Source organism: Zonotrichia albicollis, chromosome 1 (assembly GCF_047830755.1).
Source record: "Zonotrichia albicollis isolate bZonAlb1 chromosome 1, bZonAlb1.hap1, whole genome shotgun sequence".
Classification (NCBI taxonomy): Eukaryota; Metazoa; Chordata; class Aves; order Passeriformes; family Passerellidae; genus Zonotrichia; species Zonotrichia albicollis.
In genome coordinates, this window is record NC_133819.1 from 144658365 (window position 1) to 144682756 (window position 24392).

The 24392-nt window shown below is 46.7% G+C and overlaps 1 long non-coding RNA gene across 1 annotated transcript in view; it reads left to right on the top strand.

Annotated features, from left to right (window-relative positions):
* The window catches only part of LOC102075101 (uncharacterized), a 124386-nt gene that overhangs the window by 68509 nt on the left and 31485 nt on the right, over nt 1–24392 (top strand). The window contains exon 4 of the long non-coding RNA XR_270429.3: nt 23772–24148. This is a non-coding gene — a long non-coding RNA (uncharacterized LOC102075101). The remainder of the gene's footprint in view (nt 1–23771; nt 24149–24392) is intronic.

Genomic DNA, 24392 nt, shown 5'->3' on the forward strand with positions numbered 1-24392 from the left:
CTTCTGCTGTCAGACTTGGGGGCATGGTGTATGAAAGGGCACTGTGCAACTCTGACAGCCTTGGCTTTCTTTATGTGCTGTAAGTCTTTCTTAGGCATTTTTGTGTCCCTCTGTCAGGGAGTCTGTGCTTGCTTGCTGAAACTCATTCATCTTGTTTTAAGGGATGAGTTGTCCTGTCCTGGACCACCAGCAAACAGCTGTGCCTGGCCAAGCCTGCTGCAAGTCTGAGGGAGCAGAGGGGCAGGCACTGATCTCTTCTCTCTGGTGAGCAGTGATAGCACTTGAGAGAATGGCATGAAGCTGAGTCGGGGCAGGAGGGGTATAGGTTGGTTATTAGGGAAGAGCTCTTCACACAGAGAGTGTTTTGGTACTGGAATAGGCTCCTCCAGGATGTGGTCACAGCACCAAGCCTACCAGAGTTCAGGAAGTGTTTGGAGAATGCTCTCAGGCATATGGAGGAACCCCTGGAGTTGTGCTGTGCAGGGTCAGGAGTTGGACTCAGTGATCTCTGTGGGTCCCTCAGCTCAGGACAGTTCATGATTCTGTATTTCTATGGCAAAGTATTGACCTGGGCAGTCACCTTTAGGGTCCTCTCTACTGCCTTTTGCAGGATGCACTTCTGGGATTTACACTAATTCCTGCAGCTTCTTCGTCAACTTCTTCCTCTCAAAATTGAATCACAAGGCATGTAGAGAGCCAAGACTGCAACAGGATATGTTGCTTTGGTAGAGAAGCCCAATGTGGAAATGAACTGTGCTATTTTGGGTTATACCACGATGGGCTGGCTGGGTTTGGTGACGTTTCTGTCCTGTCTGGGATTAACCTGATAGGGATGGTAATACAAAAAATAACATTCAAAGCAAATAAATGTCTCAGAATTGCATTTTGGGTGCTAGAAGATGCTCATCATCAAAACCTAATTGTTTTAAACCAATTTGCTGATTAGTTCAAGCCAACTTTGAGACTCCTGTCTGAGTAAGAGGCATTTCTGTGGAGTTAATCAGAAAGAACTGCAGTTTCTTTTACCATGAGCAAAAATAAATGTCAGACTGAGGACAATGTGTAACAGCAATGACTGAATTTGTTGACTTAGCCAGAAATATGCAGCCAGTAAAAAATAAAATCATGTGGAAATACCTCACAGGCCTCTGAATCAGTGCTGACAATTCCTCTGAGCTTTATTGCAGTTGATGAATAAAGTTATTGAGACGAGTAGCAGGAGATTCTCTCATCTACCAGCACTGGTGAGAGTCTTCTCCACAGGCTGCAGGTGGATCTCTGCTCCCCTGTGGTTCTCCATGGGCTGCAGGGGCACAGCTGTCTTACCTTGGGCTGCACCACAGGCTGCAGGTGCCTGAAGCACCTCCTGCTGCTCCTCCACTGACTCCACAGGGAGCTCGTCACTAATCCAACTATGTGGGTTTGGCATTATATTGGGGTTCTATATGGTGTGGAGGAGGCAGCTACTGTGTACCTTCTTTCTGGCTGGTTAATACTCCTAGTTTGCAGTGAATCCACCCTTGCCCACACCTCTGCTTTTACCATTTTAGTTAAAAACTTAGCCTGGTGCTGTGTAAGGCTGCTGGGCTGTTGCTCATTCCCCACAATGCTCAGCCACAGGGCATACACACAGGGGCTGGTGCTCCAGTCCTCTGCCTGGGTTCCTCCCCATGCATGACTGTGATTTAGAAATATGTAGTGGGAGACTTCCCAGACTGAAAAGGGCCTAATCTTCCCTGGATGAGCTCAGCTTTTTTTACAACACTCCATTTACACCAGTTGATGTCTTTCCAAGAGTCTGAAATCAAGATAGTGACCCACAGCTGGAGCATCTGCCAGAGCTCCCTGGGCAAAGTGCTGAGTCTGCTGCTCTCTGGGCAGGAGGCTGCCAAGAGGTTTGCCCACAAACCTAGTATTTAGTGTGGTAAAACAGGGGTTTATAAAAAGTTTTAGAGGTGGCAAGGCTGTGTCAGTGTGCTTAGATCTATTCATGAAATAGGGTTGTTGTTTGAAGGAAGTTACTGAAATGGTACCCATGGCCCCATACAAAAAGCTGGTACAATCAGGGAAGATCTACCTTCTCTCCATTTCTCCTTCTGTTTACTGCCCATCTCTTTTGATAATTTTTAGTCTTTCTGCTTTATGCTTCTTTAACTTTTTGTTTGCTTACAAACCTCCAAGCTGTGCTGGTAACTTCACTGAGTTTTAGTGCTTTTGCCTTTGCTGTGGTGAGCAGTGCATGCTGGTTGGATCACTGCTGTTACTTTGGGTTTTCCCAAGTCTTCCCACAGGCTGCTTTTGGTTTCAAAGGTACTTGTTGAAAAAAGGAAGATTTCCACAAAAAAGCCTCTCACACCTCTGATGCATTCAAGCACGACTCCTGTTGAGCATCTGCACTGGATGTACTTGGCAATTAAAAGCTAATTAAAGGGGTAGGAGTACCAGTTTCAGCTATTTTTATGGCACGTATGTCACTTTGGTACTTTTGCAGTGTGATGTCCAGCAGATTACTGGGTGATGGGTGCAGGGACTTGGGGGCATACCTGTGAGCCCCAAAGTATTGCTGCCTGTCTGTCAGGGCGCTGCAGTGCTGAGCATTGGCGTGGCAGCCCCTTGGAGCCATCAGCAGCACAGGCTGGGAGTTTGGTGAAGCTCTGCAGGGGCAGCATGTGCTTCATGTGACTGAACCCTCTCCTTTGGAAACTGGCAATAGATCCAGATTTCCCACTTGCTGTACCTTTCCTCTGTGCAAGCTCTCCCCTCTCCTCCTCCTAGATTGCTTTCCATTTCCCAGCACTGCAGCTGGGTAGGAGCATCATGGCCTTCTGTGCAGCACATCAGCCTTGTTCTGCATGCTGACTTCCCTCAGTGGGATAGGGACAGCAGTGGTGATAGATACCTGCTCTCACTCAGAAATACCCCTCTCAGTGCAATCCTGCTGTATGGGGTGTGTTTCCCACCCTGCATGGAGATAGCCAGAAGAGTCCTCTGAAATCTAAGCATCACCTTGTACAGGTGGAACCTCTTTTGGGTATGAATCAGGAGGCAGCATCCCTAATTTGGATTGACATAGCAGTGTTGGAGCCACAGCTCTAATCTGTCAGAGCCTTTTCTGGCAAATCACTTCAAAAAGGGTGAAGAGAAAGCCCAGCACTGGGCACAGACAGGTTGCAAGGTAGGAGTTACCAGCTACAGCTGCCTCCAGGAGCAACCAGAGCTTCATGGTACCATAGCCAGTGCCCAGGCCAAGAGCAACATTCATGTCTGTTCACTTACTTTGATTTGTCACCTGAGTGTTTTGTGCAATTTTCAAACCATTGTGTGCACATCCGGATTCTCTTCTCCTGGTCCAAACAGGTGTCCTCCTTTCCCTTAGATGGTTTCTTCACACAGAGGTAGGGAGTGGCAAAATATTTGTTGAGATAAAATGAATGTGTTTATCTGATCAGGAAACCTGGGTATGGGCAATACCCAAGTAACATTTTTATTTGTTTGAAGCAGCTTGGAATTTTTAGGAAAATCAGAGGAATTTCCCTTAGGATGAGCTGCTTAACAAGTGTCCTGCCAACCAAGCTGATAAATGCCAAGCAAATCCAAAACAGAACACAGCACTGTTCTCTCCAGCTGCCAAGTTTGTGTTTGCTTTGGGGTTTTAATTAGAGGCAGTTCCCCCAAACCAAAATGTTTTATTTGTTTCCATCTTCCTTTCTTCCTCCTCTTCCTTGTCCACTCCTCCCTTCTGCTGCTGTTGGCTGTGTGCTCAGCTGTGCTGGGCTTTGCTGGGCTGTCACCATTCCTGCCACCATGGGGATGGCACTGCTCTTTTCCCCAGCTCTCCTCAGCCCCTGCACTTGCTCCAGCACTGATCCACCCACAGCTCACTGTGCTGGTAGAAATTCAGCATGTGTCTGTACTGAGGGAGCTTCCTGCTGGTCAGTGAAGCGCATCAGCAGCTGGAGAGGTTTGGTGAGCACCAGGGCCAGCAGTGGCTTTAGGAAGTGAGAAAGGTTACTTGGTCGTTTTCAGTGATTAGTGTTAGATTTGCGCATTTTATAAAGCTTTCAGCCCAGTCCACCTCACCCATCAAGGCTGCATCCACATCACTTAGAGAGATGAAAAGGTTTTGTGTATTTTTTCCCCCCTCTCCAAATTGGTTTTTTCCTCTCCAACTGCTTTGAGAGTCCCGAAAGCACCACGGTACAGAAAGAGGTCATTGATTTTTTCCCCTCTATCTTGAAAGTAACCCAAGTCCTCTGCAGATAATTCTGGCATATGGTAAAATTTTATTTCAATAGAAGGAGAGAGCTTGGTAGACCATCAGCTCCTTTCACTTCAGTTTAGTATTGTCTTGTCACCCTCACACATGCAGAAATATGCTTTGTTCTCCTATTCACTGGTGCATCCAAGCTAAATGTGATTGAGCCTGGTGGCTGCTTGGATGAGTTATAGGGTGTTTCCAGGTGCCATTTGTACATGAGGACTCTGGTGATGCAGAGAATGGTTGTTTTTTCACTGCGTCTTTTAATGATCATTCAGAGTATTAAAGCATTTCTGTGTATATTCACATTTATCTTTGCATTGGCTACATTTCAATTCACTTTCTTCTGTCTGAACACTTTCATTTTTGTTGAATAAACTGTTTCTCACAAACCATACTAGTGAGGTCCCTGATGTTGTGAGGGATTTGGGTGATTGGGTTTTTAACAGCTCTTTCCACTCAAGTGTGGATTTCCTTTCATTATGCACCCTCTAACTGGTTTTCCAAGCCTTTCTCACCTTGTGAGTTTCTAAATGTGTTGGGGGTTTTTTGTTTGCTTGTTTTTTGTTTTAATGAAGATGTAGGATCCTTTCAAATAAATTGAAGCCTTCTGGCAATAGAGTTGCATTTTTTATGTTATTTTCCACAGACACATACAATATGGAACATTGTTCCCCAAGGACCAGATGGCTTGAAATCCATCATTCAACCAGGGTAGAGTAACACACTTGTTCTCTTAAATCTGTTCTTTCTAATAGTTACCAGTTACGGTTATTAGGAATTTTCTATGCTGTTGATGATTTATAACCCTTTCATTCTCATATAACTGTTGTGGACAGCAAAATCAAAGGTCTTGTTGGTGTTTGCCCAGGGCACCCACTTTGGTCATATGAGCTTGGGCAGAGTGCTGTACTAATGTGGCTCTGTGGCTTTTGTCTTAAGCTGGATTGAGTCCCAGTCAGGTTTAGGCACAAGCAGAGCAAGCCCAGGTCTGTCTGCACATGTTTGGCTGGACACATCCCACTTGGGTCATGTGAAATCCCAACTCATCAGAGCCCTGGAGGGACCTTCTCGCCCTTGGCTGTGCCTGTGAACTGTGTAGCACGGGATGTACAAAGTAATCACAGGGAGCCTGAAAATGCCTGTGATGTGAAATTGTAACATTAATAAAAACAAAGGAATTGTTTGTGTTCAACCAAGCAGAGTCTTGCCTGTTTCTCAGAGAACAGTGTTGCCAGCCTTGCAGTCCTTAGAGAAACCCTGATCAAGAGTGCTGTTGCTGACCTGCAGCCCAGGTGATTGCAAGGTGGCAGGCACAAGCTCTTGCCCAAGAAACTTTTTCATGTGCACATGTACAAAATGTCTGAGGTGAGCATGGGAAGTGCTTCCCAGCAGGGAAGGCAGGGCCTGTGTTGCTCAGTGTAGATGCTGTGGTGTCCCTCTGTATGGGGCGAATCAATCCCGAATCTGCAGAGAGGCAGCCCAAGAGATGCAGCCCAGCCCCAGTGAGAAGCACTGAAGGAGGTAAGGGTGCTTTCCCTGTGTGTCTGAAGTCTGTAAAGTCTGTGATTTATGCCAGGCTTCTGTCACTTCAGTATTAGTTCAGGTCAAGTTCATCTAATGGATGAGAGCAAACCCATCCCTGCTGTGTGTGCGTCTCCGTTGTGGGCTGCAGAGCACAGGTCCCATGTGGCTGCTGGATTCTCATCAGAGTGTCCTGCTTGGGACTGCTGGGTCGTGCCTGGGGCTGCTGGATCCTCCTTGGTGCTTCTGGATCCTGCTTGGGGCTGCTGGGTCCTGCTTGGGGCTGCTGGCACTGGTGGCCAAGCAGGGCAGGCTCAGCCCTGCCCACAGCATGGCCAGCCCTGAAGCCTGGTGGTAGAACTTTCCTTGCAAGTCTCTCCTGGGCAGTGGAGGGAAAGTCACCTCCATGTGGGCTTGCTTTTTCCCCCTGTGTCTTGCAGTTTGGTAGAAGCTGTGTGTCAGAGCTGCCCAGGGTGTGAAATGTGATCTTCACAGGTTGTCTTCCTGGCCAGTTGGGCATCTCCTTGACTGGACAGCAGAGATGCCAGTGCACATGTGGAGGCTGGAGCTACTGGCAGAATCTGGACCAGAACACTCTGAGGTCCTTGCTCAAGGCTCTTCTGCTCCTGGGGCCAAACAGTAGCAAGGGAATCTGGTGTTGGTCAGCTTTAGATGACAAACATAGAGGGATGGGAAAGATTCAGGGATCCGGACCAGCTCATTCAGTCTCAAAGTGACCCTGATGAGGACAGGCTGACAGAGCTGGGGTTGTTCAGCATAGAAAAGAGAAGGCTCCTGGGAAACCTTTTTTGTAGCCTTTTAGCACTTAAAGAGAGTTTATAAGAAAGATGAGGACAGACTTTTTAGCAGGGCCTGTAATGACAAAGGGTAATGGCTTTAAACTAAAGAGGGTAAATTCAGACTAAATAAAAGGAAGACAATTTTTTACAATGTGTGTGGTGAAATGATGGAACAGGTTGCCCAGAGCAGATGGAGTAGATGCCCAATCCCAAGGTTGTTGTAAGTAGATGCAACAACAGGACACTGGGTCTTGGTGCACTGTGAAGTGTCTTCAGGTAACTTGTGCCCACCTGACAATGTTATGCAAGTGGACTTCTTGGTCATGTTGTCTGCTGTTAGCCTGGGGATCACACCTAGTGCAAGCAGGTATCTCTTGATCTTGATGGGTCTTTAAAAGTGTTATTTTCCACTGTGACAGTAGGAGCACTAGCCATGCCCCTGGGTCTATTGTCCTTAGTCCAAATGTTGAATCAAACGCTGTCCACCCCCCAGGGAGCTCATGGTCTGGATCAATGACAGGAGGTTGTGATTTGTATATGCATATATATAAAATAAAAACGCAGGACACTATTGATCATCTTGACAGACGTGTCTCAGAACACCAGCAGCCTCACAGTTATTGAGTGTTCTTGTAAATGTCACACAAAGGAGAGTTTTGATGAAGTCACTGAGGTAGTTTGGCAGACATTTGAGATGAATTTCTACCAGACAAGGGGCAGGAAGGGAAAAATGTCAGTCAATATCAAAAGCATTTTCCATTGACTGGCCCAGGAGAACAAGTTCCTGAGTAACAGTCAACAATATAAGAGTCAGCAGCAGATAGTGGGTACTGTAGGGTGTGGGGTAAGCATTGAGAGTTACAGAGCTCTTGTGTGATGAGACAGGGAAAGGGGCTATCCTTGGGAAGATGAGGTGGGATAGAAGCCATGACTCATGTGGTAGTATTCTTGCTGGTCAGGAGGAGTTAGGTGTCTCAGGGAAGGGTATTGGCTGTGATGTGAGAAAGCAAGAGCTTCAATGACAATGTCAGATTTGGATGCTGGATGAAAGAGCATTCAAAAGATGTCCTGAGACTTAATTTCAAACAGAAAGGAGACCAGTCTGGAGTAGAGAAGAGTCTGCATGGAGGAGGGCACAGACCATCATAACAATACAAATTTCTGGTGTAGGTGAAAGGGAGCTAGAGAAGGATGGGAGCATGGGTTGAACCATGGGGCCCATGGGAGGGAAATCTGAAATTGAACTGGAGGATGATGAAGAGTCAGGAAGGGAGAGATGAGAGATAGTGCTGACAGAGGCAGCTGGAGAAGCCAAGGCCAAGCAGAGGGACATATGGATTTTGACCTTTGGCTAAGGAGCCACTACTTTTTTCACTAGAATCATGAATAGGTAATATTGCTTCCAGACCCAGACAGGATCCTCTGCAGATAAACCAGTGCAGACAGGGAAAAGCTTTGCATGTAACATCATTCTGGGGTGCATCAAACACAGATTGGCAAAACCAGATGGGCAAAACCAGATGGGCAAAAGTGGTGATTATCCTACTCTGGCCAGCGTTGGGGTGTGTGGCTTCACCTGGAGCTCTGTGTGCAGTTCTAGGCCCCACCAGTTTAGAAGGTTGTGAAAGTCCTTGAATGTGTCCCATGGAGGGCAGCCAAGTTGGTGGAATTGTTGAAAGTCATGTCATGTGAGGAGTGTCTGAGGGCTCTGGGCTTGTCTGGTTTGGAGAAGAGGAGGTTGAGGGGTGACTTCATTGCTCTCTAACAGCTTCCTGAGGAGGGGAAGGGGAGAAGGCAGTGCTGAGCTCCTCTCCCTGGGATCCAGTAGCAGGATGTGTGGGAATGGTCCAAAGCTGCATCAAGGAAGGCTCAGACTGGACATCATAAATAATTTCTTTGCCAGTAGAGTGGTCAGACACTGAAACAGGCTTCCTAAAGAGGTAGTCAATGAGCCTGCCAGTGTTTAAGAGGCATTTGGATAGTGCCTTTGATTACATTCTTTAACTGTTGGTCACTCCTGAATCAGTCAGGCATTTGGACTAGTGGTTGTTGCAGGTCCCTTCCAACTGAAATTATTTATTCTATTTTATTCTATTCCATTCAATTCAATTCAATTCTAATCCTGTCCTGTCCAGTGCTATGCTGTACTATCCTGCTCTGTCATCAGAAGTGGCTTTGTGTGTGTGCTCTGGTCAAGGACCCCTGCTGCACTCCTGCCTGGGAAGGGATGTGCCTGGCTCCAGTGCTTTCTGTCCCATCTCCCTGCTTGTGATGGGGATGCTGTTCCCATAAAACAGGCATGTGCTGATGTCTCTGCCTGGCTACACAAACCAGCTCTGGAAAACCTCAGCTCCTAGATTACCAGCATTGCAGGGCTCTCTGCCTGCAAAGGTGTAAGATTACAAAACACACACTCGAAAAGCTTAACCAAAACCACCTCATTTTTAGCAGTTTGTGAGGGTTTATTCATTACACTTCAGCTGAGGAATGCAGGAATGTGAGCAGCATTAAACCTATTCATTTGGCAGGGAGGCATCTCCTCTCCCCTGCTCCAGCCTGCTTGGCTTTAATGATAATTGCCCCTCTTGAGTTGTTGAGTTGGCTCTCTGCCACAGGGCCCTCCCCACACAGACGTGTGTGGCACAGTGCTGGGAAGGAAGGCTGGCAAATCTCAGATGGATGCTTTGGAGCGGGGCCGTGCTTCCCTTCCCGCTGGGATGCGCTCCACCACTGCTCTGCATCCTGCCCTGCATCCCATCTTGCATCCCATCCTGCTCACACCTCCTCCCAGACTCCTCTGCTGTGGGCAGCTGCCTGATTCAAAAAAAGGCTTTGCTTTCTCCCTGACAAGCCCTAAGCCCTGCAAATGACTTAGGCTGAGGTTTGAATGGTCCTACCTTTCCAAAGAGCCTGTTCTGCATGTCCTGGGCCACCCTGCCTTTCTGGGACTGCCCCAGTGCCGGCATGGGCAGAGACTCATGGATGTGCTTCTGCTCTTGACTCTAGGCAGGGAAGAGAGCAACAGTCACTCCCCCACTCTTAACATATCCTGCTGGGGAATTCATGCTGTTGTCGTCATGATTATTATTATTTCTTTAATGACTCTGATTAACCATCCCCAAACACACCTAACAGTATCCTAGCATCTAAAATTTACCTATTGATTTAAAAAGCCTTGTCACTTTAAAAATGGGAAATAATAATAAAAAAATAAAAAGGCAGCAGTAATTTTTGTTGGCTTGTTAAGAATTTGAAAGATGCAATAAAATCGGATTTTGGGTTTATTCGTGCTGCCCGTTCCCAGAGGAGGAATGTGGTGCTCTGCATAACCTGGCTGCGAGCAGCAGCTGCTGCTGTCACTGCAGTTTCACAGAAAGGGCCTGGGATGCTGAGGGAACTGGTAGCACTGGATCCCTAATGAGAAGACAAGTAGTGTGAGTGAGTTGTGGATGCACAGGCTGGGCAGCTGGAGAATTAGTCAGCAGAAGTGAGCACCATGGCTACAATAGCCCTGTTGACCTATTAGAAGCTGGTACAGTTGAGGCATAGAGACATGGAGAAGGTTTTATTGAAAGTAGCTTCAAGGTCTCTGTTTAAAGGACACTGTTTTGAAGGGTCTGTAATGAGAATGAACCAGCCTAATTCAGTTAATTAGCTGGGGCCCAGCCATCAGCTGGGCACCCCAAGGTTTCACCTGCTGCACAGGGCTGAAGAGGAGACAGCCTGTTCCTAGATGCTGAGATGAAACTAATTGTGTTTCAGCAGCTGGGATGAATTTGGACAGAGTCTATTATTGTACTTGTGCTTGAAACGTTAATTAAACCCTCTCTTGGCAGGACTGAGCCATGGAAAGTTAAGTGGTCAAGAGGTTTTTCTAGCCCCTTGGTTCTCATATTTCTAGCCCCTTGGTTCTCATATTTGGGATCCTCAGGTGCAGTGCTTTGATACCCAACTCCTGGATATCGGTCAAGTCACTAAACTGCTTCATGCCCATGGTCCACAGCTGTACAGCAAGAGCCAGGGCAGAGGTGATCTTCCATGCTCTGTATCAGCCTCAGTTTTGAAACTCAGTTCTGGGTATCATCAGTAGATAGTTCCTGTCCAGTTTCTTCTTGCTTAAGTTGGACCTCTCTGAAGGTGTGACTCTTGGACACATAATCCTCAATAGCTACGATGATAATCCCTTAATTGTTCATTTGTACAGTAATTTTAGCATTTACAAGAAGGCCAAATGAATTAATCTGAGGAAGATGAGAGGATGGGATGGACAAGATGGGTCCACTAGAGCAAGTGAAGGAATTAAAGAAGAGCAAATAAGTCTGTGGCAAGGTGAGAGACTTTTCTGTCTGCATTCTCCACCTAACACATTCACTGCCCTGGACTGAGAAGAAGCAGCTCCTGGATAGTACACTGCAGAATATATATAGCAAATAGAAATACTTTGCATCATCTTCTGTCTTAGTGATCCTCCAGTCAGGGTGGACCTGCTGACCATGGTGTGTCCTTCATGGTCACCTGTACAAGTGATTCAAGAAGTCAAGCACCATTAGAGACAGAGCCCCTGGCAATGTGGCAGCTGCTGCTGGAGGGATCCAACTTTGCAACCTTTGGGCAACTCTTAGGGTCATGTTTGCTTTAACAGGGACTCTGTATGGCAAGGTCCGCACACTGGCAGCTCCTAGTTCACTGAAATGCCCTCTCCCAGTCAACTCAATGTGTAGTTGTATGACTCAGACCTTGGACACAGAGAGTTTGGGATAGTAAGCACAGAACAAAAATCCCTGGTGATTTTTTTGTGTTTTGTTTTGCTTTTAAGCACCTGCAATTATCTATCTTATTCATTAATGGATAAACTGAGCCACATTTGCTACCTGCCCTGACAGCTCTTGCTCCTTGCAGGAGGTCTGCACTCCTGAGCTTTAAACACAGAAAATTTATAGTGAGGAAAGCAACAAACAAACACGAAACAAAAGAAAAAAAGTGATGCCTTTCCGATTAGCCCCTTAGCAGGGAGAGTGCCCAGTGCTTTCCAGCACCTGTAAAGGTGGGGCACACCCTATCCTGGGAAATGACTGTGCCATGTAACAGCCCTGCCCTGCACTTCTGCCGGTAACTCATACCCTGCAGCGAGACAGCACAGAGGGATGGGTAGACTTGTGCTCAACCAGTCCTGCTTTCTCCTTTTCTCCTCGCCCAACGGGTTGTTGGGCAACTTCAGGATTGCTCAACCCAGTGGAAGTTTCTCCATCGGGATGATGGGTGCTAACAGCACTTAAGTAGTTGTTAAGTGCTTTGGGATCTGCGGTAGCAAATCAAAAGATAAGGAGAAGAGGTGGGGGAGAGGATACAAGTGTCAGGAATTTAATTGGGAAATCCTTCTCATTGTATCACCTTTGTATTTATTCTGAACCCACTGCTACTGTTGGCTTTCTACAGCTAGGTCAAGACTGCCGTGAATCCAAGACCCTGAGCCTTGCTGCTGCCTCTGGGTTATGCTTGACATCATTACTATGCTAACAGCAGCGGCAAAGCCGATAAAAAATATTTGTGTCTCCTGGAACATAACCTCTTTGGGATGAGAAGAGGTCCTGGCACTGCACTCTGCCCAGATTTATCTACAGATAATCGAGTTTTTCCTACCGACATCTTGGGACGATGGGCGGTTGTACGACACGGTCCTTTTGTGGCGTCCTTGCAGTGCCAACTCTTCTCCGCGGTCCGTCCTGTCCAATGGCGGGTGCTTGGCTGCCATGTGGGGCTCAGGCTGTGCCAGCCCTGTGCTGCCCAGTCAGGCAGGGCACAGCTGGTGACTTGCTCTGCGGTTGCTGCAACCCTCTCCCAGGATCTCTGGCTGAGCTCAGCTCTGCATGTATGCACATGCAGAGGAGCATCGCGAGAGCCGGCAGTCCTTCCTCCTCCTCCTCCCTGGTGCCGGAGCTTGCTGACGAGCCAGCATCAAAGCAAAATTTCCCACTGGTGTCTCTTTTCTCAGAGGCTGCCTGTCTCCATCACTGGCTTTCAGTGGCATTGAAGCCTGCCTGGGAATGGGCGCCACTCCCACATAGCTCCTGGGTCGACTCTCATTAGGAAGGGCGTATTCCTTGGAGAGGGTGAGCTGTGCCTCTCGTTTTGTTTCTCCATGTAGGAGCTGGGCTGCAAAGCCAGGACACAGAGCTGTGTTTCTTCCCCAGGGGTTGCTCTCACTGGCACTGGCTGTGGCTGGCAGCCCTGTCAGTTGTGGCATGGCGATTAATGCTGGCACAGTGGCAGTGCCTGGGTGGCCGAGCCCTTCCTGTGTGTGCTGGGCTGCTCTGCTGGACCCTGGGCAGGTGCCCCATAAGAGCCATGCCCTGTTTTGGGATGGGGATCTCATCCCATGCCCTGAGTTACCCCATGGACTCTGTGGTGGTAAAAGGCATCTTCAGGGAAAATGTTACAGTTCCCAGTTCTGTGCTGCTGTTCCCCAGGGTTCTTCCAGAGCTGGTGGCCCTGGCTGGCCCAAAACCCCAAACTGAGTACTTTGCTAGTGAAAGAAGGGTAGCAATGTGTGCCAGAGACAAGGAGTGAGTTGTTGTGCGCTCTCCAAACCAAGTGAAGAGATCTGAGCTTCAGAATCTCCCCAGAGGTGGCTCCTCTATGGCACTACCTGGCATTACTGCAGTTACTGGGTAAAACACCATGATCTTGTTGTCCCCACATCTTCCCACTGACTGTGTCATCATTTATACTTTGGCTTTATCAGGGTGCAGCGACTGATGCAGCTTTGGTGCTCACTGATCTCCTTGGAGGAGAAGGAGAAGGAGGAGGAGGAGGGCAGGAAGGAATGGGTTGCCCAGAAGAGGTGGTTGATGTGCCATTCTTGGAAACATTAAAGGTCAGGTGGGACTGGGCTTTGAGCAACCTGCTCGAGTTGATGTCCCTGCTCACTTGAGTTTGGAGTAGATGGTCTTTAAAGGTCTCTCACAACCCAAATGATTTGATGAAGGCAATCCCCAGCCTGGCTAACCCAGAGGGGCAGGTTGGGTTCAGGGCATCCCCCGATCTTGTTGCAGAGCTGCCGGAGTGGAGGACAGAGGCTGGCCCAGCAACAAAGGGATGGTTGCATGCATTGAGGGGAGATCTGAGCACTCACATTGCTCAGCTACAAATTTCTCTCTAAATGGGTATCTCAGGACCTTTTTAAAGGCTAGTGCTAATTAATACAGACTCTACCTGTGCTTGCTCTTCAACAGCAGGATATGTCAGTCTGAAAGCAGGCTGGAGAGGCAAAACAAGTTTTGGGTTTTTTAAATCTTCCCACAAGACATGCCTTTCTGAGCACTGAAGGACATATTTGCATTTTTTGGGACATAGTGTGAATACTTTCAGCAAATACTAAAATAAATACACTCATCCATCCCACATGAGTACATACAAGGCAGTAGAAGATAACTACACTTGACGGGCTCAGCATCTTGTTATTCCTGCATAGCTTGTTGGTCAGGGAATTTGTCATATCCTTTGACAGTGTTTCAGCTCACCTGTATTGTCTCTGGTGTATACCAAGCTTCAGCTGTGGGCTTCTCTCTTCAGCACCTAGTCAGAAACAGCTTGCCTTGGGTTTGCAGTCGATGTTTCTAGCTGGTTCCTCTGGTGCTGCAGGACCACACAGTAAGGCAGTCAGCTGAGAAATGGGATCACTTCAGCAAATTCAGTCCAGTTTTTTGATAGCATACAAAAATACAGCTAGTCACTAAAAACCAAAAAGCCCAAGGTGGCATTCGGTGGTTCATCTCTGCAGCAGCTGAGCAGTGTTAGTGTAATATCTGTCTGTCCTTCTGCACTGCTGCACCCAAAACCAACCTCAGGCTGCCGACAACAAAGTATGTTGCTGAACACACTCACAGCAGGGAACCCATCCAACTGACATTTTTTCCCTCCCTTGGGTTGCTATTCTGTAGATTTGGTTGTCCAGTCCAGTTTGCAGTCTCGCATGGCAAACTGGCATGCCCTGGCATGGCTGAGAGGCAGGAACTAATAGGAACAATATCATGGGCTGGTCCCAGTGCCAGAAAGCTTGTGGGGGAGAGTCACCAGCCTAATCACATTGAAACCTTGGGAGTTGCTGCTGAACTGGGAACCTCCTTGGGCTTTGTGCCTGCCCTACTTCCCAGGGCAGTTTGGTTGATGGTGATAAATGGTAAAGTCTCAGTGCCCAGTTCCCTGCACACACAGGTTGTTCCTTTGTGCTCTTGCTTTTAAAGTTATCAGCACAAAATGGTAGAGGTTGGGAGAGTGTTTGATAAATCTTTTCACATTCTCATCTTTTTCTATATTTGCTTCCCATCCTGATGCTCTCTATTAGCATCAGTTCAGAGCAAGGCCAGCTCTGGTAGATGTGAGGTTGGGAGGAGCTGGGCTGAGTGCCAGGCTTGGGGCTGGATGCCACATGTATGGTTTTTTGTCCTTCTTGCCCCAGATAAGCCAAGATCTCCCTCCCAGGAGCCATGTTTCTGTTTGGCTTGTGTGGAGCTGGGTTTTGAACCTTCTGCTGACTGATCTCAGCAGTGGGTTGCTTACCAGCATCTTTGCTGCAGCATGAGGATGGAATTGATGTCCGTGCTCATTGCAGGGGAGGATGGAATTGATGTCCGTGCTCATTGCAGGGGCCTTGAACTATGTGACTTTAAAGCTCCCTTTCAACCCAAACCATTCTGTGATTCTATCACCCCCTGTTCTGTGGTCAAGCAGGTGAATATTTCTAACAGACCTGAGGGAACCCCTTTTGGAGCAGGGGAGAACAGGCACACCCTTCCTCTCTGCAGCCTTCTTCCAGCATGTAGTACTCCTGAGATTTGCTGTTTCCCTGACTCAGTGTGCAGTAACACCAAACCCTCTCTTTCCTTTGATCCAGGGCTTTTAAAAGAGCAGCATGATGCTCCTGTGCCAGCCAAACAGCTTTGATTCTGCCATGCAATGTGGTGTGCATGTGCCCAGATTGACAGGGGCTGTAAACACCCATTTCCTTGCAGAAGTTGAGAGTAAATTAAACCAAAGCTCACAATTTCATTTTGGTTTATTTTTATATTTATTTATTTATTTTTCCTAATGGTCCATGTGTTTTTAGCACTTATTACTGGATGCAAGGGGATGCTGCATCAGTGTGTACCTGCAGCATCCCTTGTTAGCTCACAGCTCTCATCTGTTGTGCAAGAGAGGATGCTAACAATGGCTGAGTCCCCAAAAGGTGTTTTCCTGCAAATCCTGGAGACAAATCACACTCATGGGAGGTGACTGGCTGCAAACTTGTGGCCAGAGGAAGATGGATGGTTTTGAGCAGGGGTGTTGTGACCTGAAACTTAAGCCTGTAGCTGGGTCACTGCTCCTCTTTCAAGTTGTTTTCACTGGGCTGGAAGCTTTCTTGTTATGCATGGAGTTGCATCCAGGGAGGATCTGAAAGGTTGCTTAACCCTTTGCCTCACAGGGAAAGCAGAAAAGAAATGATAATACAATAAATCCAAAGCAATCCAACCATCCTTCAAAAAATAAGTCTGAGAGCTGAAAAAGCCCACAAAGGAGGATGCTGGGTTTATATTGCTTGTTCAGCAAACAGCCTGCATTGGGTTGAGGTTGCAGTGAAGGTTTATACAGAAATTCAATGCCACTTGGGATGTAACACAGGTAATAGCATTTCCCCCCCTCTTTTCTCTCCTCCTTCATCTTTGCTCTAATGCATTTGACTGAATTACAGTGCAAATCCATGGCTGTATAAATACCAAGTGGGGGAGAAAAAAATGCAGCAGAAGCCACAGGCATTGTTTAGGTGGTTCTTTGATGTATTTCACCCATGAATATAAACTGCTAGCCTTGTGGGATGGTTTTGGGCTAAAAGGGGCTTGAGACTGGTTTGTTGGGTGCCTTATAAAAGCACTTCACAGACATTTCATTTCCCATCCTTTCTCTCTTGATGTGTATGCCTTGCAAAAAGGGGCTTGTACTCTCAGCTCCCAAGATTAAACCCCTTTTACTGCACAAATACTGTTTGGGATCCACAATTTGTTCATATGTTGGGATGCCTTGAAGGATATAAGTCCAAGTTCTGGCACTTCCAGATCAATGTTCTACATGAGCACCTTAGGTTTCACCAGGCTTGTTGGGAAACACTTGTTCCTCAGGGCAGATCCTACAGCCTAGGCTGGATTCAGGAGTGGGACCATGCTGGCAGTGGTGGGTCTGCAGTGATGAAGGAAAGGACAGGGGGATTTGGCAGCTGGGCTTGTTTGTTTGTTTGGGAGTACAGGGGGAGGACTAGTCTGTGATGCTTGGCAATAAATTTGGCCTGATACTTAAGTACCAGTTCCCAGGAAATTGCCATCAGAGTAATTAGCATGTGCTGACTTATTTGTACAGTGATAACAGCAGGAAAGTATTGAAGCAGGAAAAACAAACACATTATTCATTTGAACCTTCAATCCACAGCCTTTACTTGACAGTTCACTCTTTGCAATACACAGGTCTATTTTTAGGCTTCCAAGTCAGGCGAGCTTTTTTTTTTCATTTTTGTTTTGCATTTTGGTCTTTCTTTTGCTGACATAAATTGGAAATTAATCTGTGCTTAGAGATAAACAAACCCAATTTTAAAATAAACCTTTTGAATACCAAAGACTCTGTGAAAGTGCTGAAGCTTCAGTACAAGGCTCTTGAAACCTGTGCCCATGCAAATGGGATGAGCTGCAGATGGCAGCTAGGGTAGGCAAGAGGAGCTCTCTGTGCAGATGCAACTCTGGGTAGTGGAATGTGATCCCTGTTTCTATCGGATGTATTTGCTGTGAGCATCTTCTTCAGCCCAGGTTTCCCTGCCTGGTGGTGAGTGCTGCTTAGCCAGCCAGGTTAGAGCTGTCCTTTGACAGGCGAGCACCGAGGAGCAGGTTTAGTAACTTGGGTAATAATTATTGTTAACGAGACTGTGGGAGAGTGGCACAGGGTCACAGGAGTGATTGTGGTTGTGAGGTATCTGAGGAGGATATTTGGGGAAAGGCAGCCTTGTATGTGTGAGTATATGGAAAAGCTGGTAAGAGAGCAGGAGATGTTCGAGGGTGGGGGGAAATGGGTGTGGAGAAATGTGTGGCTTCACCTTGGAATGGAAACAATGGGGATGAAAGTGTTTGCTTTGCCTTTCGTTTCCTCCCCTCTTCTTCTTACCAGCCAACCGCAGAAGCAATTCCCTGCCAGGCACTTGTGCTAAATCCTTTGAAAGCTCCTCTTCTCCTTTGGCTAATATAAATTCAGAAAAAAGGGTGGAGGCAGAAGACAGGCTGTCTGCAGGGGAAGAGAGGCCCCAGGGTTTCTCCTGGAGATGGATTTGTGAACAGCTGAGAAAATCAGGCAAAGCATCTCCCTCAGCCAGCAGCTATATCACAGGCACCCCTGGCCACAAATGCAGTGCAGATAAATCAGAGTTAAAGTGCCCTTTTTAAATACCAAAGGCTTTTAAGTATTTGAACCAGCCATCAAAAAGGTGACTTACCATCTCCATATCTTGAGCTCTTTGCATGGAGCCTGCATGCCTCCCTGGAAGGTGGGGCTTAGGCAAACACTAGGAGTACTGCTTAAATCAAAGGTAGGAATGAAACTTGTGACCTCTCTTATGCAAGATTCAGACTGGGTGACCCCATGGTCCTAAAGTCTTTGGGAGTGATTGCTGTACTTTGCAGCCCCAAAAGTTCATCCCTATCCCTGGTTCCCCTTGTAGTTTCCAGCTACCAAGTGCAGGTTTAGGGTTGGTGGAGGTTGGTGGATTCTGACTGCAGCCTCCAGGTTTCTTAGGAAGCAGTAGCAGCTCCTTGATTTTTGTGCCACAGGTTAGTTACCCTTTTAATCCTATGGCTGTCACAATGAGCCCCCCACGTTTTAAGCCCTAAAGGAAGAAGGGGCAGGAATGAGGGAAGGTATTGCAAATGCAGAACCATGAATCAGTACCATGATGATGAAAACTTTAAACAAACCAGGCAGGAGCTGAAATTTGCTTTCTGTTTGAGGGAGGGCTTTCCAGCTCTTTGAGAGAGAATATATTCAGGGACTATGTCCTGGAGTATGCCTTTGAGACTTAGAGGAACCCAGCAGATGTGAAGATCCTGGAATCAAGAAGCACAAAGGGAACCTGCAAGCATAATTATGATAAACATCAATGGGTGGTTTCAGAGTGTCAGAACTGGGAGCTTCATTCCTTTGGCTCGAGTGCTTGTAGTCAGGAAAGTTTTGTGTGCCTTTCGTAGAGCCACAGACCAGCCCAGACTGGAAGGAATTGTCTGGTTCAGTCTTTTGTGGGAAAGGGAGCCAAGGTGATTGCAGCAACCTTGTCCAGTTGTGTCTTTGAGACCTCCAGTGATGGAGACTCTGCCATCTCCCTGGGCAGGTTATTCCAATGAGTGACTGTTCTCACTGTAAAATGCTTATTTCTTATGCTATGCTTTGTTTCTGGTCAGTGGGGGTATTTTTTTTTAATTCACTTTTGCCTGCATATGATTTTTCCTGGTTTTTTTTAGCTGGGAAGAAACATCAGAGTGGATTTCTTGGTTTAACAGCATTTTGTTTTGCTGCTTGTGGTATGAATCTGGCACTGTTGCTGCTCTTCAGAATCCGCACCTGGGTAGTCATGGGATGCAGAGGACCTTTGGATGGGGCAGGGATGTCTGGGGCTGTACAAGCCCAGCCACTGGTAGTGGGGCAGCTTGTTCTTCACACCACCAGTAGCTGAGCCTCTTGTTCTTTGTTCCTCATGGATTTCTAGGCTTTAAGGACATTGTGCTTGTTTAGTCCGATCTGCTGTATAACAGAGATTCCTTGAATTAATTTCTACTCTGTAGTCAGCAGTTGTGAATGCAACCAAGCATACATTTTTGGGGGAGCAAGAGAAGCAAGGTGGAAGCATCCCATCTTATTTTGAAAATTGCCAGTACTAGATCCTTGGCCATGCCAGTTGGAGACTTTTCTCTCTGTTAATTACTTGAAGTGTAGAAGAATGGTATCGTTGCTTCTGGTTTGTTTTCTGTTGAACTTCAACTTTCAACCTTTGGTCTCGTTATGCCTTTGTCTGGCAGGCTGAGAGCACTCTTCTGACAGGTACCTACAGGCTGCAAAGTGCCTTTTAACTTTCTCTTTGATTGACTTCCTTGAGCTCCACGCTACAAGCCCAGGTTTGTTCTTGTGGTTGTCCTCTGAACTCTCTCCAGTTTTTCCAGCAGTATTCTTGAAGTGTGGGTACAGGTATGAAACCTCACACTCCCATCAGCTGTGCCAGCCCAAGGCCTGAAGATAACAGAGCCTCTGCTGGTACGTGACATCCCTGGTCTGTGGAGCCAGGCACCATGGAGCTGCCTTGTGAGCTCACCTTGGGCTAATTATGCCTCTTAGCTCAGCCAGTCCTGTAGGTCTTGTATTTTTAAAAAGTTTCCATGCACCTCTTTCTTTAATATGCCAAACATCTCTTTAATCTTTTTGATGTATTATTTTTTTTTTTTAAATTCTGAAAGGAGTTTTAGTCCAACCTTTCTCCCTGTACCAGCCACACGTCAAAAATCTTTACAAAACTGGGAGCTGCTACGAATGTGTTTTACAGAGCTGGAGGAAGGAAAGTAGTGTACAAGGGGGAAATAACACTGAGATCTCTAGTGGATGGTGGGACAGGACCGATGCCTACCACTGGCTCCAAAGTTCTGCAGGCTTTTTTGACCTCTTTGGATCTTCACAGATTGTTTTCTCCTGTGAAGATGGTTAACCTGCAAGCACTGTGCCAGTCAAACCTGTCATTGCTGGCTATGTAGTGTAGAGCTCATCACGAAGCTTCTTGCCTGGGGGTCATGGACTGGCTGCTCCCATTGGGGTTTGGGTCAGTGCTGGTGAATTTCTAGGTACTAGACACAGAGTTAAGTGTATTTCCAACTGAGATGTTTTTATTATTGGTTCTATGTTGTTTCTTATGTGTAATGATTCAGAGGAAACAGAGGTGTTGATCTGATGGGGAACCTAGAAAGCCTTTTGGTAATATCATCCAGATGTTTCCTTAGCACATCTGCTTAAGCCACTGTTGAAGTCAATGCCTTCAGCAGTGCTGCTGCTGTGTTTTACTGCCTGCTGCTATGTGTGATGCTAATTTATGAGTAATGCAGAAATGGAGGAGGGGGAAGTTTAGCAGCAAAAGCAAGGACAGCCAGCTGCCGAGGAAGCGTGGGAAAGGAAGGCAATCCAGACTGTAACCCAAATTATTCTTGCTTTTACCATTCATGCAGGGTGTTTGGAAGTAATCTTGCATGTAATTTTAAGTACTGTGCCCCAGGTTTGCCTGGTTACAGGTCACTGTGTACCTGTGCTGTTGCAACTCAGCCATGTGGCCAAGACATTTGTCTGTCTGAACACTGACTTCAGCTGAGAGCAGGGCTCACACAAGCTCTCCTTGTGTGAGGAGATACTCCTGCCTGTCCCCTCATTAGTGGGAAGCTGTTTGTCTCCCTGGTTGTATCTGTTTAGCACTTCAGCACTGCCTTGCTAATCCCTGTGCCAGGATTGTCAGCATGTGCTGTTCCTCCAGGGAGGGTCAGCTTTGGGACAGCTCAGCTGCCTCATGCCAGGGCTTTGGGCAGCCAGGATACTACTGGGAGCTGTGCTTTTAATGTCACTGTGTCAGCCTTGTGTCCTGCCCACGGGAACATTGCCAGCAGCCTGAGGATAATGTTCCATAATTCCCAGTGCCCTGAGCTGTGCAGTATTTCTAGGCTGCACACTCCAAGCCCTGGGTCACAGCCCTTCCAATATGGACTCAGATCTGGTGAGCAGCTCCTTACATCACGCTGTTCTTCCTCCCTCTTCCCCAATGACTTCTACTGCTGGCTCATTTTCTGTGTCACAGAGAGCACGTCTTCAGAGCAGACCAGTTTGTGGTGCTCACTGCAAGCTACTGATGTGGAAAGGTCATGGCAGCCACAAGGTCTTTGAAGAAAAGAGAATCTCATCTCCCCATGTGAAGGCTGGTTTGTCACCTCCCTCCAGGGATGATGGGGTGATGTTGGAGGTTATGCAGGTTAAAATGGGGAAAGAAGGTGGAAACGTGTGGTTGGGGTGTGGCAAAGCCCTTCTGCGAGGAGATGTTGGTGTGGTAGGTGCCTGTGAGATGAATGGCCCAAAGGTGTACGTCTCATCCTATTTTTGCCTCTTTCTCTCTAATGAGTGACACAGCACCGTGAGCTGGCTAAGGAAGGGCCATCCAGCGCTCTTGGTTACGTGTCAGAGAGCGGCCCAGCTCGGTGATTCACAGGATGAAGGTGGACATTGCACAGCCCCAGAGGAGCCTGCAGAACCTTGTTTGTATGTGTGGTCCTTCAGAGAGTAAAGATGCTGAAACAGCACTGCAGATCTTGGAGCAGGAGAGACAGCATGGCTTCTAAATGTTTGTCATGTGAACACAGAAAGCAGCAAGAGATGGTCAGAGACACATTTCTGGAGCTGTGGATGCATTACCACCCTCATGGCTTGGGGCCCATCTTGTTTCTAGTTGCCACCTTGTTAGCTGTACCCCCATGCTCCCAGGCAGTGCAGAGCCATTTGCTTCCACCACACCAGCTATGATCTTGTTTCTTCTGGCAATGGACCACGCTGCTTGGCTTCCCTAGCCAAGGTGTGTTTGAGCATCAGTGGCTTTGTACCTCCTGTGCCACATCCTGCACTCAAGGAAGACGTTTCTTCTGCAGCATAGACCAACTTTCCTGCTTCTCATAGAATGATATCATAGAAAGGCCTGGAAGACGCTGTAGAGATCATCTATTCCAACCCCTCTGCCATGGGCAGGGCCCTCACTTCACTGTTGGTCTCTGTAACTAGGAACATTAAATCTGGGCAGGACCAAGCTTCCATTAATATTAGTGGGCTCTTCTTTTATGAGGCTAAATTACAAGTTATTCCCAGCTGCTTCCTAAACCTGACTTTCTATGTCACTGGCCCACCCTGGCAATCCTCTTTTTGCTGGGTTGGAGTTAGTTTGCAGGTCCTCCCTAATGGGATAGGGCTGCTGGCCTCTTCTTCTGCAGCTCTTCCCACCCAAAGAAACCTTGTGGACATCTCCATTGTGTTTATTTTCCGTCTCTTTCAAATGTCCCCTGAACACAGATGAAGGCTGCTTCTTTCTTGCTCAGGTCCTTTATGTTGGGTTGCTTGTGCCTGGCTAGTGTCCAGTGGAGGAGCTCCTGGACATCATGAAAGTCTTTAGTTTAGATAAAGTACCTAAATGCTGTGTTTCCATTTCTCTCTGCACACAAAAAAATGGCTATTTTTGATAAAACTTAGAATTTAATCTAAATCTGATTTCTGGAGTTGTTCCTACCTCCTCAGTGGAGCAGTGTGTTATACCCAGCAGAGCAATGTCTGCATTCGTATTAATCAACACAGTGTAGTCATTTTACTAGTTTGTGACAGTCTGCAGTTGAACACTTACATTGTCTTAGGGTAGAATTTACATGCAAAGCTAACTGTGTTGTATTGTGTATTAAAATCCACTTAATTTGATTACAGTACCTTTGATTACAGTTTCCTTTGTCAGCATTTGAGCTGACTGTTACTTTGTCACTAATCCCCTGTGATGTTGCAGTTGAATGCACCCTCAGGAGACAGTCAGCCTCAGTAATCCTCCTTTTTGGGGAAAGTGTAGTAAAATTTGGAGAGGGTTGGCTACTGACAGTACACCTAAACTTTCTGACTCCATTTTGGCTTGTATTTGAAAGGAGTCTTTGTTTCTAATGGAAGTTATAATACAAAATGTAAAAGTTTTTGACTCCAAAGGGAAAATTTCCAACTGCTGAAACAAAGTATTTCAAGTCAAAATGAGTTTCAATTCAGCAACTTTCAAAATTTCAAGTTTTTTATATTTCTTTCCACTTATTCAGAATGGTAGAAAAAAACCAACAAAATCTTTAAATCCAACAAGAATGATAGAACTGTATTTTTCTTTGACATCTCTTATTCATCTCAGTTAGATTAGTACCTTCCATTGGCTGCATCTTGAGGCAACAAGAAGATATTCTTTTGTCAGTACTGCAAGGTCAGGGTGTCCTTTGATGGGTGAACCAGTATCACTCTCTTGATACTAATAGAAATCTTGTATAAAACCTGAAGATGTGTCAATCTGTCCTGATCCAGATATTAAAACTGTGTTTTCTTTATAGGTCTATCCACTGTTTGGAAGATGAAACCTGATGAGCTGCAATTTGGGTTGGATTACAGTATTTCAGAAGACTTTCTGAACTTGCCAGGCAACCCTTCCCCTAGACTTTGGGGACAGAGGAAATTAAATTTATATTTCCAGTGTCACACAAGGAGATAGAATGGAGTTGGCTGCTTTACACAAGTAATGAAAACCAATGCTTTGCTGCTCTTGGAAGGAGTGCTCAAAAGGAGAAAAGTGTGGCATACACATCTTGGTTTAGAGACAGATTTTATCTGGGAAGAGTGTGCCCAGGGGAAGATACAAGAGGAAGGAGAAGAGGTGATGCTACAAGCCAGCTTCCTGACCTCCAGAGTGGGACTGAAGCTTTTTAACAAGGTAAAAAACCAACAAACAAATGCAAAACATTTTCTTTCCTTCATACCTCACTGAAATATCCATCAGACAAGAAGTGAGATGAGTAATGAGTCCATGCATTGAGTAGTTTCTCCTGCTGTCTCCAGTCTCTGTCCTGTTCCCTGGCCACTTCCTGTGTCCTGCATCACCCATGCCTTGAGCAGGCTTCATGTGAAAATCATCAGCAAATCTTGACTGCCTTAGTTGTCCACATATCTAAGACTTA